The following is a 16,656-nucleotide window of genomic DNA, read 5'->3' as shown; positions in this document are numbered from 1 at the left end:
TATTCGTACAATACGCTTCCGATTAAATTTCCGATTCCGGAATTCATTTCCGATACGAACAATATTTAACATTTCCGATTCCGGAATTAATTTCCGTTTCGAACAAATATTTAATATTTCCGTTTCCGGAATTATTTTCCGATTCCGATAATATTTCCGATTCTGACAATATTTCCGTTTCCGGCAATATTTCCGATTCTGGTAATATTTCCATTTCCGATAATATTTTCCGATACGTACCATGTTTCCGTTTCCGGCAACATCTACGACTTGGATAATATTTATATTTTCGATACGATCCATATTTCCGTTTCCGGCAATATCATCGTTTCCGGAGTATTCATTTCTTGCCTGTGACGATCTCAGCTCCCACTGAAACCAAGATCCGTCGATTCCGAATATCCATAGATAGAGTATTTAATGCCATTAAATACTTGATCCGTTTACGTACTATTTGTGTGACCCTACGGGTTCAGTCAAGAGTAAGCTGTGGATTAATATCATTAATTCTACTTGAACTGAAGCGGCCTCTAGCTAGGCATTCAGCTCACTTGATCTCACTGAATTATTAACTTGTTAATTAATACTGAACCGCATTTATTAGACTTAACATTGAATGCATACTTGGACCAAGGGCATTATTTCCTTCAGTCTCCCACTTGTCCTTAGGGACAAGTGTGCATTTCCTAATTCCTTTGTCGCTGGATGCTTGCTCTTGAACATAAGGTAAGAGTTGTCATCCTTATTATGTCCAGAGGTGTTTCTCGGTTTCAGAGTTGAACTGATCAAATAAACAGATAATCATAGCCTATGATTCATCCGAGCACGGCCATGCATTTCACAGTTTCTAGCTCTCCGAGTGGCCTTGTACAACTTTTAAGCATCTCATCCCGATTTATGGGAGGACAATCCCAATCTTGCGATCTTGAGATTAGACTTCGTTTGATAGGTGATTACCTGAGCGTTGCCTTTATAGCCTCCTTTTACGGTGCGACGGTTGGTCAACGTCAAAGCAACCAGTTCTCAAACAAGTAATCTCAAATCACTCAGGTATTGAGGATTTAGTGTCTAATAATTTAATGAAATTTACTTATGACAGATTATTATCTCTTACAGTAAAGTTTCATAGGTCTTGTCCGATACTAGTCTTCCCAAAGTAAGTATCTATGCAAATGATTATGACATTGCCATGTCCACATAGTTCAAGAAACAGAACTACTAGTCATCTTGCATTCTAATCGTCTAACGTTTTCTATGCGTCCAATTTTATAGAAAACTCCGATTAGGGACCATTTTCAACCTTTGACATTCAAGTTCACTTGATAGACATTTCTTAGTCACAGGACTGGTCCTGACAGTCTATCTTGAATATATCGTCAAATTGAAGGGACTCATCATTTAATAAACCACAAATTAAATGGAAAAATGAATTCTTTTCATTTATTGTGAATGATTAACCAATAATGTTTTACAAAGATTTAAACTCTAAAACTTTAAAACATTAGACAAAGACATCAAAGCCATTCTCCAATATGCTTGATTCCCATAGCTGCAGTGTGCGAGTTGTGCTTCGCCTGCGGCAGAGGTTTAGTTAATGGATCTGATATGTTGTCATCAGTTCCAATTTTGCTTATCTCGACTTATTTTCTTTCAACGAACTCTCGTAGAAGGTGAAATCTACGAAGTACATGCTTGACTCTCTGGTGGTGTCTAGGCTCTTTTGCCTGTGCAATAGCTCCGTTATTGTCACAATACAGGGCTATTGGTCCTTTAATGGAGGGGACTACACCAAGTTCACCTATGAACTTCCTTAGCCATATAGCTTCCTTTGCTGCTTCATGTGCAGCAATGTACTCCGCTTCAGTTGTAGAATCCGCAATGGTGCTTTGCTTAGCACTTTTCCAGCTTACTGCTCCTCCGTTGAGGCAGAAGACAAACCCAGACTGTGATCTGAAATCATCTTTGTCGGTTTGGAAACTTGCGTCCGTATAGCCTTTAACAATTAATTCATCATCTCCACCATAGACCAGGAAGTCATCTTTGTGCCTTTTCAGGTACTTCAGAATATTCTTGGCAGCAGTCCAATGCGCCTCTCCTGGGTCTGACTGGTATCTGCTCGTAGCACTGAGTGCGTACGCAACATCCGGGCGTGTACATATCATAGCATACATTATTGAACCAATCAATGATGCATATGGAATCCCATTCATTCGTCTACGCTCATCAAGTGTTTTTGGGCACTGAGTCTTGCTTAGAGTCATTCCATGAGACATGGGTAGGTAGCCTCGCTTGGAGTCCGCCATCTTGAACCTATCAAGCACCTTATTGATATAAGTGCTTTGACTAAGTCCAATCATCCTTTTAGATCTATCTCTGTAAATCTTGGTGCCCAATATGTACTGTGCTTCTCCTAGATCCTTCATCGAAAAACATTTCCCAAGCCAAATCTTGACAGAGTTCAACATAGGAATGTCATTTCCGATAAGTAATATGTCGTCGACATATAATACTAGGAAAGCAATTTTGCTCCCACTGACCTTCTTGTATACACAAGATTCGACTGCGTTCTTGATGAAACCAGAGTCACTGACTGCTTCATCAAAACGTATATTCCAGCTCCTGGATGCCTGCTTCAATCCGTAGATTGATTTCTTTAGCTTGCATACCTTTTTAGCATTATTTGGATCCTCAAAACCTTCAGGCTGTGTTATAAACACAGTCTCTGTTAAAACGCCGTTTAAGAAAGCAGTTTTGACATCCATCTGCCATATTTCGTAATCGTAATATGCAGCGATTGCTAACATTATCCGAATAGACTTTAGCATTGCAACTGGTGAAAAGGTTTCATCGTAATCCACACCGTGGACTTGCCTGTAACCTTTTGCAACCAATCTAGCTTTGAAAACTTCAAGTTTCCCATCCTTGTCCTTTTTCAGTTTGAAAACCCATTTGCTTCCAATGGCTTGATAGCCATCTGGCAAATCGACCAAATCCCATACTTGGTTTTCAGACATGGAGTCTAATTCAGATTGCATGGCTTCTTGCCATTGCTTGGAGCTAGGGCTCGTCATAGCTTGTTTGTAAGTCGCAGGTTCATCACTTTCAAGTAATAGAACGTCATAGCTCTCATTCGTCAAAATACCTAAGTACCTTTCCTTGCGATCTACGCGGGGTAACATTTCTAGATTGACCATGATTCTCACCAGATTCTTCTAAAGATCTCTGAGTTTCATCCTGAATGTCATCTTGAGCATTCTCTAGAGTTTGTTGTTCGACTCGAATTTCTTCGAGGTCTATTTTTCTCCCACTTGTCATTTTGGAAATGTGATCTTTCTCCAAAAAGACACCATCTCGAGCAACAAACACTTTGTTCTCAGATGTATTGTAGAAGTAATACCCCTTTGTTTCCTTTGGATAGCCCATCAGGATACATTTGTCAGATTTTGGATGAAGTTTGTCTGAAATTAATCGTTTGACGTATACTTCACATCCCCAAATCTTAAGAAAAGACACATTTGGAGGCTTTCCAAACCATAATTCGTATGGAGTCTTTTCGACAGCTTTAGACGGAGCTCTATTTATAGTGAGTGCAGCTGTATTTAGTGCATGTCCCCAAAATTCTAATGGAAGTTCGGCCTGACCCATCATTGACCTGACCATGTCTAGCAAGGTTCTGTTCCTCCGTTCCGACACACCGTTCCATTGTGGTGTTCCAGGAGGAGTCAATTCTGATAGAATTCCACATTCTTTCAGATGGTCATCAAATTCATAGCTCAGATATTCACCGCCTCTATCAGACCGCAGTGCCTTAATCTTCTTGCCTAATTGATTCTCTACTTCACTCTGAAATTCCTTGAATTTGTCAAAGGATTCAGACTTATGCTTCATTAGGTAGACATAACCATACCTACTGAAGTCATCAGTGAAAGTGATAAAGTAGCTGAAACCACCTCTAGCATTTGTACTCATTGGTCCACATACATATGTATGGATTAAACCCAATAGTTCATTTGCTCTTTCTCCAACTTTAGAGAAAGGTTGCTTTGTCATTTTGCCAAGTAAACATGATTCGCATTTACCATAATCCTCTAAGTCAAATGGTTCTAGAATTCCTTCCTTTTGAAGTCTTTCTAAGCGTTTCAAGTTTATATGGCCTAATCGACAATGCCACAGATAGGTGAGATCTGAATCATCCTTTTTGGCCTTTTTGGTATTTATGTTATATACTTGTTTGTCGTGATCTAATAAATAAAGTCCATTGACTAATCTAGCAGATCCATAAAACATCTCTTTAAAATAAAACGAACAACTATTGTCTTTTATTAAAAAGGAAAATCCCTTAGCATCTAAGCAAGAAACTGAAATGATGTTTTTAGTAAGACTTGGAACATGGAAACATTCTTCCAGTTCCAAAACTAGCCCGGAGCGCAACGACAAATAGTAAGTTCCTACAGCTAATGCAGCAATCCGTGATCCATTTCCCACTCGTAGGTCGACTTCACCCTTGCTTAACTTTCTACTTCTTCTTAGTCCCTGTGGATTGGAACATAAGTGTGAGCCACAACCTGTATCTAATACCCAAGAAGTTGAATTAGCAAGTATACAGTCTATAACGAAAATACCTGAAGATGGAACGACTGTTCCGTTCTTCTGATCTTCCTTTAGCTTCAAGCAATCTCTCTTCCAATGCCCCTTCTTCTTGCAGTAGAAGCATTCGGATTCAGAAGTGGGTTGACTGACCTTCCTCTTTACAGATTTGGCGCCAGTTTGCTTAGTTGGGCTGGCCTTGTTGCCACCTTTCTTAGCATTCCTCTTCTTTCCAGATTTCTTGAACTTGCCCCCACGCACCATAAGCACATCCTGCTTATCACTTTTGAGCGTCTTTTCAGCGGTCTTCAGCATACCGTGAAGCTCAGTGAGCGTTTTGTCCAGACTATTCATACTGTAGTTCAGTTTGAACTGATCATACCCGCTATGAAGAGAATGGAGGATGGTGTCTATAGCCATTTCCTGAGAAAACTGCTGATCCAGCCGATCATATTCTCAATGAGTCCAATCATTTTGAGAACATGTGGACTTACGGGCTCGCCTTTCTTAAGCTTGGTCTCAAGAATTTGCCTATGAGTCTCGAATCTTTCCACTCGAGCCAGATCTTGGAACATGTTCTTCAACTCACTGATGATTGTGAAAGCATCTGAGTTGATGAACGTTTTCTGCAGATCCGCACTCATGGTGGCGAGCATTAGACATTTCACATCCTTGTTGGCATCAATCCAACGATTGAGGGCTGCCTGAGTGACCCCGTCGCCTGCGGCTTCGGGCATCGCCTCATCTAGGACATACTCCTTTTCTTCCTGCATAAGAACTATTTGCAAGTTCCTTTGCCAGTCAAGGAAGTTTTTCCCGTTCAACTTCTCCTTTTCGAGAATTGATCGAATGTTGAATGAATTGTTGTTTGCCATATTAAAAACTACAATTGAAAAGAATAAACTAATAAATAACCATTCACAGTTTCTCTTAATAAACTTAAATTCTAGCATACATGCATAATTCAATGTTTATTAAGCATTTTATTCAAGTTATGTGTTCCGGCAGGTGTGAATAAAATGATTCCAAGATCCTAAAATCATTGAAGAACTAAGCACAGTTTGTCGACTTAATCCTAGAACATCTTAGGTAAGCAAAAGCCTTTTGCTAATAGTCTAGAAACTATTCTTGGTTGATAGGTACGTCTAAGAACTTATTAGGTAAACCTATCGATTTTGCCACGACATAAAAGGACTCCTTACTTATATCGTTGAGTTTCACCAAAACTAACATGTACTCACAATTATTTGTGTACCTTGCCCCTTTAGGACCAATAAGTAACACCTCGCTGAGCGAAAACTATTACTAGATTGATGTAAAGGATATCCAAGCAAGTGTATATTTTGGCATGGCACCTTTTAACTCAATTTTTAAGTTTGGAACTTAAGGCTCTTACTATGTTGGTTAGATTTTAAGTGAACTAAAATCCTTAATCATGCAACATAATCAAGCTTTTGATCTAATGCATTTTAAGACATATTTAAAAGCAATAAATAACTTAAAACATGCATAAGATATTTGTGATCTAGTATGGCCCGACTTCATCTTGAAGCTTTAACTTCAAAGTCCGTCTTGAAAATCTCCGTGGGAGGCACCATTTTCTTCAAATAGGATAAGCTATAACTAATTACAACTATTTGATGGTTCGCAGACCATATTTGAATTGAAAAATAACTTTGGTACTTTAGACCAATTACATTCAAATTAATGGTACGCAGACCATATTTTCTATCCTATTTGGGCCATACTAGTCACTTCATAACCTGCAAAACAGTACATATACTATATATACCATTCACCCATTCATTATCATGAATGGCCCACATAGCTGGTTAGTAAAACACATTATGCATCACGTAAACATTTGCAGCAATTAATCAAGGGCACCAATAATCTACCAATTTTTCAGTCCTTATTAATTCTAATCAAGTTGTTTTAACCTTAAGGATTTGTAGACCTAATCAAGAGTTTATGACTAAAAAACGCTCCCACTTAAACCAATAAATTCATATGCTTTACTAATTTTAAACATAAAAATGTATTTCTAGTCTAACCGGAAACATACAAATTTAATTAAAATTTAAAGCTCATATAAATTTATAATTGAATCCAAAAAAATTTAATTTAATTTCAGTCGTTATTTAAATTAATTCATGATTTTAATTTTAGTAAAATAATTAGAATAAATAACATTTATTATAATTACAATATTCAAAATTAAAATCCAAGAAACTAATTTAAATTATTAATTTTAAAATTAATTAAAATTACGTGAACTGAAATTTTCAAATTAAACATTCAAAGCGATCTAATCGTAACGCAAACACCCTACGCATTGCACGCCCATGGGCCGCACGCACACAGCCATCGGTGGCCATGTGCGCGCAGCCCATGCGCTCGTCGCATAGCTGCTGCATCTCCATCGCAAGCCATCGCACGCTGTGGTGCTCGCTGCGCGCGCGCCAGCGCTCGTCGCACGCGAGCCATCGCTCGCAGTGCGCGCTCGCCAGCGCTCGCTGTGCGCGCGAGCCATTGCTCGCTATGCGCGCGAGCCATCGCTCGCTGTGCGCGCGACATCGCTCGCTGGGCGCGCGACATCGCTCGTTGGGCGCGCGACATCGCTCGCTGTGCGCGCGAGCAACGCTGGGCGCAGCGCTCGTGGCACGCGAGCTTGCGCTCGCTGCGCGCGAGGCTGCGCGCTCTTGCGCGAGGCAGTGCGCGTCGTGGCGCAGCTCGCTTGCTGCCCACACGCGACTGCCTTGGCTTGCCTTTCGCCCATGCCCATTTGTTCATAGCTCGTGGCCCACGACACAAGGCAGGGCTGCTGCCTTGTGCTCGTGCACCACGCCCTTGCTCATTGCATTCGTGCCGCACGGGCGACGAGCTCCCTTGCTCGTCGTCGCATGCCCGCACTATACAACACCCCTTAAGGGTAACACGAAGCGTCCATTGCTTTGTGCGTGCAAGTTATATGAACGAATCGCATAAAAATTTAAAATTTATATTTAAAATTAATGACAAATTAATAAATAATATTAATTTCATAATTTTAGGGCGAAAAAATCGAAAATTTATTATTCAATTGATTTCCGATTTACATGGATTCAAGTCTAGGTCATAAAAATTTAAAATTTATCATAAATTTACAATTTTTATGGTGGTTTTTAATCATAGGTTTCTAATTAAATTATAATTAATTATGAAAATCAAATTAATTCTAAATTATTCTAATTTTCAACAAATTAATCATAATTACAAATTAGATTGCATAATTAACAAGGCTAGGCATTCAAACTTGTTAAACATATACAGTAGGTCAATCAAAAATTCAAGATTTATCAACAAGAATCGCAAATATTTAATTTAACATCTTAAATTTACGAAATTTTGCATTCGAAAAACTAAAACCTTCGAAAAGTCATAGTTAGGCTTCGAATTTGAGAATTCTGGGTTCGGCAGAAAAATAATATTTTTGTCAAAATTTTAGAATGCCTTTTACATGCGGAATTGACACAAAAATCACTCGATTTGGATGAGTAACGAAGAAACTGCCGAAAAACTGCGTACGTATAATTAAATAAACGCAATTTGCAATTAATTAACAATTACGAAAATTAATCACCCCTTTTAATTCTTGCAAATTTGTAATATTTAACCATGTTCATGCAATTTAGATTATGAAAATAATAAGGGGCTCGTGATACCACTGTTAGGTTATGATACATATGATATTACATAAATCATGCGGAAACAACCATTAACCCAGGAATACATATTATTTACACATAATCATATAGCATAATTTAGATGCATACTCTTTGTTGCGTGCCCTCCCTAGCTGCGCCCGAACCGAGCAAGAACAAGTCTTTAGGACTCCAAGTGTCGTCCCTCCGTAGATAGTCCACAGCACGTCCGGATCCGCCATAAGATTGACCAACTAGAATCGCCCTTAAGGTACTAGAATTTTCGGCACTTTTGAGCAAGATGTGTGATTGAATTTTTCTCTCAAAAACTCACTTTGAATACTTTTAAAAAACTCGTTGTAAATTATGAACCCAGGCCACATATTTATAGGGGTATGGAAAGGGAATTGGAATCCTATTCAGATACAAATTAATTAAACCTAGAATCCTACAAGAACTCTAATTAATTAATTTATCAAATAGAATTAGGAATTTAATCATTAACCGAACTCTGCACGTTTTAGGAATCGTGCATGAACACAAACACTTACGCACACACACACGACAGCCACGATGGGCCGCCCATGCGCGTGCGTGCGAGCAGCCCACGCAGCGAGGCCTACGCGAGCTACAAGCCCACGTAGCTCCTGCGCGCGCTGCGCACGCTGTGCGCGCTGCCACGGCCTGCTGGGCCTGGCCTTACGCTGGGCCTGGCGTGGCCTTGGCTGTTCGTGTGGCGCGCTTTGGCTTGCTGGGCGATGGCCTGGCTTCGTGCTGGGCCCTCGTCCGGCAGGCCTCGTCCGATGCTTATTCGTACGATACGCTTCCGATTAAATTTCCGATTCCGGAATTCATTTCCGATACGAACAATATTTAACATTTCCGATTCCGGAATTAATTTCCGTTTCGAACAAATATTTAATATTTCCGTTTCCGGAATTATTTTCCGATTCCGATAATATTTCCGATTCTGACAATATTTCCGTTTCCGGCAATATTTCCGATTCTGGTAATATTTCCATTTCCGATAATATTTTCCGATACGTACCATGTTTCCGTTTCCGGCAACATCTACGACTTGGATAATATTTATATTTCCGATACGATCCATATTTCCGTTTCCGGCAATATCATCGTTTCCGGAGTATTCATTTCTTGCCTGTGACGATCTCAGCTCCCACTGAAACCAAGATCCGTCGATTCCGAATATCCGTAGATAGAGTATTTAATGCCATTAAATACTTGATCCGTTTACGTACTATTTGTGTGACCCTACGGGTTCAGTCAAGAGTAAGCTGTGGATTAATATCCTTAATTCCACTTGAACTGAAGCGGCCTCTAGCTAGGCATTCAGCTCACTTGATCTCACAGAATTATTAACTTGTTAATTAATACTGAACCGCATTTATTAGACTTAACATTGAATGCATACTTGGACCAAGGGCATTATTTCCTTCACTACTGCCACTGCCACTGTTACGCTCAAGTGTTGATTCCAACAATAGCATTGGGCGCAACCTTTGCGTCTGGCACTGCTGCTTGCCATCAGCATAGTGTCCTCCAGTGGCTGGTTGCCCATTTTTGCCCAAATATTCAAGTGGGATTTCGGCTCAAATTTTGAACTTCGAAAGAGCGCTCCCAAACTTCGAGAACGAACGCCAAAAGGTAAACATTTCAAGTACAATATTCAAATACAATTGCGATTCTAGGAATCTCATGCATGTTTTCGAAAATACTGTTTTGTGCAAAACGAATTTCTACCTTGCCCAACATGAATGTGTTCTACATTCGGGCTAGCCCGGGGGTAATGGAATGGTCATTCTCCATACGGTTCCTGACCAAAGTGTCTGACCATTCCCGAGCCTACCGATTGACATTTGCTTGACGTTCCTGATGTCAAGCCTGAAGGTCGTCTGCCAACAAACACTTCCCCTAGGTGGAGGTTAAACGATTGTTGCCGGATCCGCCTCTTAGTCAAGGACCCTTTTGACACCCAAGCCGACCTCTTGCATCACACAAAACTTAGACCGACATTAGATTGAGAACTTTGCATGTCGCATTCATATTCATGTTAGAGTGACATCGTGCTATTTGTGCATTTTGTGGCCGTCTTTGCACGCATGAATGACTAACCTCGAGTTCTAGCTTTGCCAAAACCATTAGCCTCCAACTAGAAAACCTAACCCCTAGGAGCATCATCCAAACCTCATGCATCTAAAATCTCCAATTTAGGGTCTTCTAGGAGCGCCACTCCATTTGATTCAAAACCCCTAAACACGCCTCACGCACAAATGGAAAATTCAAAATTCAATCCAACGGCGTTATAATGTCGGATTTTCAAGTCAAAGTTCCAAATTCGAACTCCAAAAACCCAATCCAACGAAGTTATAATGCCGGATTTCCAAGTCAAGTTTCCAAATCCAAGTTCAAAAACCCAATCCAACGACGTTATAATGCCGGATTTCCATGTCAAGTTTCAAAATCCAAGTTCCAAAAATCCAATCCAACGACGTCATAATGCCGGATTTTTGAGTCAAAGTTTCCTAATCCAAGTTCTATGTACAAAATCCTTATTTCAAATGTCCAATTTTCAAGCCCTTACTCAAAACCTTTCAAAATCAAGTTCCAAATCCAACTTCAAAAGCCTCAAACCACTACTACAAAAATTGGAATAAGAAACATTGAATATAGAGCGGTCAAGTGTGTTAAGCGTTTCACAAGATTATATAGAGCGGTTATCTATGGTGACAGTTTCATGGTGGAAAGAATATAGAGCACCTATAAGACTTAACTGTTACATATGTTTTTACCCTAAAAATAATTAAAAAAAAGCTAGTAACATATAGAACGGTGGTGCATACCGCGTACTATATACCAATTAAAAAAACAGGAAAAAAGAATAACTCTACCAAATTTGCGCGTCAAAGGGGAAGGAAAAGGGGAGTTTTAAATGGTATCATCATAAATTCATCAAAACTCTGTCTTGCGAAAAACCCATCCAAAACCTAATTAGTCTTTTCTACTCCGTATTACTCACAAACTGCTATCACCATTCACCACCGCTGCTTGATCTCCCGCCGACCCCAAACTGCGCACGACCACCACCGTCGTCAAGGTTGTACGGCCACCGCACGCGATGCTCCACCACTTTGAATTTCGAGGTTAGCATCCTTACTTTCGTTCTACTAATTTATCCTTTCAATATTCTTAATTATCAGATTGTAATGCCTAAGTATGAAATGCTTGTTGTAATACTTATCAGAATAGATTTTCAATGAATTTTAGGTCTAATAATTACCACTTGATGAATAAAAAAGAAGAGAGGAGTAATTAAATAGAATATGGTCGAAAGAATCTGATGAACTTATCTAATTAAACTGATTTTTTTGGTAAATACAATTTAAGTTGAATTAAACTAAAATTCCTAGTTAGAAAAACAAAGACAGGAATGGAATCGCAATAAAGTACCCGTTGGGGATAACAAGGATTATTTCGCCTCTTATATTGGTGTAATCGTTTGTGAACGGGTGAATATCAATTACAGTGATTGGGATGAAGTTCCTAAAGAAGTCCTTAATGAAGTTTATGAGAACATCACAGTAAGTTAATTTGTGTGCCTGCATTGAAGTAAATTTTTGTTCGTTTAGCTTGTTTATGTAGATTTCCTTTCAGTTTGTAGATATGCTGAAGGCCCTCTGCTTGTTTATGTAGATTTCCTTTCAGTTTGTAGATATGCTGAAGGCCCTCTAATTATCCATTTTTGGTGGCTTTGGGAAACTGGAAATCTCCACGGGGGTTGGACTTTCCTGTGGATGACCTATAAGATAGTGGTTCTCTCAATGTTTAGAAAATGCATGCATCTTAACAACTATCCTAAACCTTCAACCTGAAGTTCCCATAAGCATAGGTAGACAACTCCCATAAGCTGAAGCTTCAATTTATTGATGTCGATAGTTACTGCTCATGAAGGCAATGTGTAATTGTTTATATCAGAGTTGTGTACCTTACCTTTTCATTTATATGGAACTCAGGTTGAATTTTTAGTCCAGTTTGTGAAACCAAGGTTTTTCTCTTAAATCTCACTGTCAAATTCTATTTATGGAGATTTACAGCTGAGTTGTTAAACGAACAAATATGTACTGTTAAATTCAAATGAAAAGGAACATGTGGCTCGTGCCTTGTGCCTCCCGCTTCTCTTATGAAAAGATTCTCGTGCCTCCAAGTTCGGGAAAAATGGGATTTCAGTAGCTTATGTGTTGTTTAGGGACTCAAGTCATAGGTTTCAGACAATGTAAGATGTTATTTGTGTTGATATTTTCAGGTAATACTGCCTTGTCCTCCTCTTTTATTGAGGACTAACCTCGAAAACATATGTTCTTGTTAACTTCATGCTGATTGTTTACATGAAACTCTTAGAATAATCTTCTATCCTCTAAACCCCAGCCCATGTAAAGAAAATGAGTTATTCCTGTACTAGATGATGTGTGGTTGTTGTACCTGAAATCTTGTGATTGCTTGGCAAGAACATACCTGTTTTTGGCTCTTTTTTCATGTTCTTGTGTAGTCGTGTGAGATTTCAGGTTTGAAATTAGGATAGTGCACAGTAAATAACCCTTAGCTTTTCCGGGCTTCTAATCTGTGTAAGTGTTTATTTAGTGATTGAATTCTGCAAAGTTCAGGTCAGCTGTCAACATGAGGCTGCTAAAAATTTGTTAAACTTTTACTTAGACTTTATTCTTAGCTGAATTGACAATGATTAATCACATAAGTAGATACCGAGAACATCTCCAAGTTCTGCATATTTTTCCCCTAAAATATCATCTGAAACTATTTGGCAGAGCAGAAGGAAGAAAAGTATATCATGGTTTTTTTTTTGTATAGTTTGGTACAATTCAACGGGTTGGTGCTGTGATAATTCAATATTGTGCATCTAGCTAATGAAAAACTTTGAGCTCCAAGTGGACCAAGGGAGCTGAATGATTGGCATTGTTTATTTTACTATAAGCATTCTTACCAGCTAGCTAAGCATAGGCATACTATGAAAGAAGTTGTTATGGTACTAGAGGGGCTGCAACCGAGAAATGGAATGTCCTTGGTGCAGCAGATGTTCCCTGGATGAAATCAGTTGGTTCCTGATATAACTGAGGGGGACGTGGCTCCCTGCAGCTGCACATTCTCTTCTCATGAAGGGGATGAATAACTTTTTCTTGCACCTGTTATGAATAGTCTTGTCTGGTAGTTGGTGTCCAATTTTTAATTGTAACTTTTTCTTGAATCATGCAGAAGGGATTCATTGTTCCCAAAGAACGTTAGAGCGAGCTTCGATTCGATGGAGATGTTTCAAGGCTAGATTAAGGAAAGACTTTATGTATGACTCCGAGGGAGAGAATGAAAATGTGATAATAAGGACTCCGCTTTTGTTGTATGGATGGATAAAAGACAGATTGGGACAAATTAGTTGCAATATCCAATGATCCTAAGTTCAAGGTAATCTTTTAATAATCCATATCATTAATGCGCAGTTACTGAACATTTCAGATGAATTTTGTGTACTAACTCTTATGTACTTACTTTTATGTACATCTTATGCAAAGGAACTAAGTGTCCGAGAAAGAGAGAAAAAGAGAATTTCAACCTACGGAGGAGGTCAAAAGGGTTACTTGCACTATGAAGAAGAGATTGTAAGTTTAGAACGATCGATCACAAATCATCTAACAATAAAAACTCTTATATTACGTTCTTTTTATTATTAATAATAATGTACTGGTAGGCTGACGAATTTCAGAAACAAGGATAGTGAATATTATGTCTGCCGCTACATGATCGAGACAATAGAGTCTAGACAGATGATCATTGCTGACAAGGTATTTCTTCCGCTGCATGATTGTGTGTTTGAGCTGCTGGTTGGTATTATATTTTGTGATGATTCGTAAGTAATATGTATACCTGCAATTTTTATGGTTCAAAGTGATGAGATTAGATGATTTATCTAGTGACCTGAGCGAAAAACCAGTTCATCACAGATATTTCCACCCAAGAACCAATATAAGTTCATTCAGGAATCAGAAAAGCCAGTAGAACTTCGTTAGAGAATTGAGGGAGATTTATGCAGAACACTAGAATCTCTGAAAGATATACCAAGACAAAACTATTACATTAGGAAATCTTAATATTTTTTCTTGTTAGATAAAAAAAATGTCAACTAAGAGCTAGAGCCTAATATAAACCATATCATAGGAATTTGGGATTAACCAAATCCAGACCTCTGTTCTAAGTTGCAGGATTGGGGTTAATCTTACTCTATGATAGATAATACAATAGCATAATTTTCTTAGACACTGTTGGATCAACCATGTCCTCAAGAGAACCATAATCATGAAGCCTAAGTGAAGCTCATTTCACCAGACACTGCTCTTTCTGTTGCTCTAGAGCTGAAGTTCAAAATAACAAGACAGAAAATTGTATTAGTGCAGATGCAACAAAAATTCAGCACCATGATAAAAAAAAAAACTTATCAAGCAGTAACAACACCTACCAAATGGTCTTCTTCTAGTCAAAAGTTCCAGAAGCAAGAAACCAAAGGTGTATACATCAATCTTTATGCTCTCTATTCCTGTTTGCCCATATTCTTGTGCAATGTAGCCACTGTCGCTAATAGCCATCTCAAAAGCCTGATTATAGCAGTTACTTCGTATAAAAGAAAGTTACAATTGATGAAGAATAATTGATGAAGAATTATGTTCTGAATCATATGTTGTGAGCTAGAAAATTGTAGGCCTTGAAATATTTTGATGTAAAGCAACTTCGACATCAATGCAACGTATACTCTTGTAACGTATGGACCAATTTCTTTAGCATGACTACCAGTACCATTAGCACAAATCCATGCAAGAAGATAATATGTACCCTAATTTTGACACTGTTGCTGGTGAGAGGCCACAATATAGAAAGTCCACTGTCAGATGCTCGGGGCTTAAGCTCATCTTCAAGCAATATATTGGCAGCTTTCAGATTGCAGTGTGCACTTGAGGGTGACAAAGAATGCATATAGCTGACGTTAAACAGTTGGAACCTTACCTCATTCTTTTCAAGTGATCAGGAATGTCATATACTATTATCGCTTGCATTTTCTTTGTATTAGAATTTAGTAATGAATTTGGATACTTGTAGCATTATGTTAAGACCACATTGAATAGCTTCTAAATTTCACATTGTATATTTAGTTTCTAAATTATGACTAATATTGTATATTAACTTATATTTTACCTTGTCTTGTAGTATTTTAACAAAGCTCCTCCCACGTATTCTCAAAAACTGATTGACGAGCTAAGGGAGATGTGGATCTCATATGTTACCGGATATCACCAGCCAAATAACGATGAAGATGATGATGATTTATGTATGTGAGTTGGGCTAGCTCCAAGGATGATTTTAGTTAACAAACTATTTTTGTATTTTTTTTTTACATTATAAAGTTCTTTGATTTTCTTTTGATTGTACCTTATATGGATCATTTTGTCAATGAATGATAGAATTTTGTTATTGAATGAAAGGATTTGGGGATGAGCTTTTTTATATATGAATATATATATTTAGATTGAGTGTATATGATCGATTGTATCTATTTATCTTTGGTGTAAGATGATAATATCCCAATAAAGGTGGTTACGTGTCAATTATTGTATTTTTTTTTTTTAATAAAAGCAGGGAATATAGAACGGTTGCCTATAACAGGCGTTCTGTATGCTGATTGAAACGGGTAGCATATAAAGCGCCTATCTATAGCAACCGTTACGTATTTCAATGTTTATTTAACAGTTCAATACGATAAGGGCTCTATATTCCTTCTTCATTTATTAATTTTATGAAGGGTATATAGAGCGCCTTTCTCATACCACTGTCATATATGATCAGACATATAAAGCCCTGAGCAGAAGAGCGCCTCTAAGACGCTTTATAAAGTCTATTTTAACAGCTCTATATTCCTATTTTTGTAGTAGTGAACCTATGGCGGCATAATGCCGGATTTTCAAGTCTAAAAATCCCATATTCTTCAAATTCCAAATTCAAAGTCTCATTTTCTATACAAGAATCCTCTCGTCGAATTCCAAATTATATTCACAATTCAAACTCAAGTGTCGAAATTCAACGTTTAAACTACAAAAATTCTTATCTTCCCTTACTTTCAAATACAAAATCCAAAAACTTTTCCAATGGGTTGAAAATCCCCACAAATAATTCCAAAATCAAGGGTTTGAAAATCCCCAGAAATAATTCCAAAACCAATGGGTTGAAATTCCCTTGAAATATTCCAAGTTTTATAATGGGTTGAAATTCCCTTGAAATATTCCAAATTCTACAATGGGTTGAAATTCCCATGAAATAT

General features: G+C 38.2%; 1 long non-coding RNA gene across 1 annotated transcript; it reads left to right on the top strand.

The window, feature by feature from the left end:
- Positions 1-11,178: 11,178 nt before the first annotated feature.
- Positions 11,179-15,847, top strand: LOC110780414 (uncharacterized). The gene is made up of 5 exons (XR_008926387.1): positions 11,179-11,431; positions 13,554-13,757; positions 13,865-13,951; positions 14,041-14,134; positions 15,549-15,847. It is a non-coding gene; the product is annotated as an uncharacterized lncRNA (long non-coding RNA).
- Positions 15,848-16,656: the final 809 nt, after the last annotated feature.

The sequence above is a fragment of the Spinacia oleracea genome, chromosome 1 (assembly GCF_020520425.1).
Source record: "Spinacia oleracea cultivar Varoflay chromosome 1, BTI_SOV_V1, whole genome shotgun sequence".
Classification (NCBI taxonomy): Eukaryota; Viridiplantae; Streptophyta; class Magnoliopsida; order Caryophyllales; family Amaranthaceae; genus Spinacia; species Spinacia oleracea.
The sequence above is the reverse complement of the archived record's forward strand: the minus strand, read 5'-3'. Positions and strand labels throughout refer to the sequence as shown.